The following is a 1,756-nucleotide window of genomic DNA, read 5'->3' on the forward strand; positions in this document are numbered from 1 at the left end:
AGCCGACCGCTCTACCACTGAGCTACTGAGGAACAACGGGAAATTCGATCTCATAGAGTTCAATTCCCGTTCTCAACCCATGACCAATAGGAACTCGAAGTTTCCTTCGTAACTCGTCAAATTTCTTCACAGCGGCTCCCTTCCATGCCTCATTTCATAGGGAACCTCAAACTGGCTCTATTTCATTATATTACATCCATAAACTAATTCCATTCATTTAATATCCCTATCTTTGGTGTTATTGAGATAAGAGATGTCGTTTCTATTTCTAGTCTATCTATTTCTATAAATGGAAAATTATGCAAAATTGAAAATTGAAAAATCGTTATATAATAATCCAAAAATTGCAATAGAAAAGAAAAAGAGAGGTTTGAGATGATTTTTCAATCTTTTATACTGGAGAATCTAGTATTCTTATGCATGAAGATAATGAATTCGATAGTTGTGGTCGGACTCTATTATGGATTTATGACCACATTTTCCATAGGGCCCTCTTATCTCTTCCTTCTTCGAGCTAGACTTGTGGAAGAAGGAACCGAGAAGAAAATAGCAGCAACAACTGGGTTTATTACGGGACAGCTCATAATGTTCATGTCTATCTATTATGCGCCTTTGCATTTAGCATTGGGTAGACCCCATACAATAACTGTCATAGCTATACCCTATCTTTTATTTCAGTTCTTCGGCAATAGTCAAAAAAACTTTTTGAATTATGGATACAAGAATCCAAATTCAATACGTAATTTTAGTATTCAAAGAAGATTCTTTCAGAATCTTCTTTTTCAATTTTTAAATCCCCTTTTCTTACCGAGTTCCATATTCATGAGATTCATCAATATTTATTTGTTTCGATGTAACAATAAAATTACTAGAAAGATTAATATATCTAGAATATACAATAATATATACGAAGCTATTCGCCCCCCCCCCACATATTTGATAGCTTCTCCTAGAAAAAAACTTGTAATACCTATTCCATTCGTAATTCCATCAATTCTTTTTTTATCAAAAAAAGAATTTAATTTCACTAATCTTCTGATACTAGCAATTAAAGATTTTTCATAAAAAAGATCTATATAACCATGATTATACGACCAATTATATATGATATTTTGAAAATGATCGGCAACATTTTTTTTAAGAAAACTTTTTTCAAATAAATTTAATAAATTCAAATTTTTTAAATAGGAATAAACCGATTTGTAAAAAAAAGACGCTAGAAATATTCCCCAAAAAGTGAAACTCAAAGAAAAAGTTGCGTTTGTGAAAAATTCATAATAATTCATAAAATTTTCTGAATCTTTATGTAAAAGATCTATAAACGGAATTAACAATTTTGATAAAATATCCAAATGTATTCCGTCTTGACTGAAAGAAATTCCTACAGCACCAACGAATAAAGTAAAGAGCGCTAAAATAAGCATAGAAAATCGCATAGTATTGTTAGATTCATTAGGATATAAACAAGCAGTTTTTTTAGTGCCAAAATGCATAATACCAAAAACAAGATGTTTTATATTTTTAATATTTTGATTAACGCGATGTAGATATCTCTTCCGGATAAAAAAAGAAGTTATTTCATTCTTTTTTATTTTTAGTAAAACTAAGAAAAAATTTTCGTTTTTTCTTTTAAGTTTTACTTGTTTCTTCCCCCATAAAGATATTGAATAGAATGAACTATTTTTTTTTCCATTAAAATTCAAAAAATGAACGTTTAAATATCCCTCAAAAACAAGTAAATAAATTCGAAACATAT

This window comes from Vigna unguiculata, unplaced genomic scaffold (assembly GCF_037176805.1).
Source record: "Vigna unguiculata cultivar grain cowpea cultivar isolate G323 ecotype 2 unplaced genomic scaffold, ASM3717680v1 ptg000444l, whole genome shotgun sequence".
NCBI classification, from domain to species: domain Eukaryota; kingdom Viridiplantae; phylum Streptophyta; class Magnoliopsida; order Fabales; family Fabaceae; genus Vigna; species Vigna unguiculata.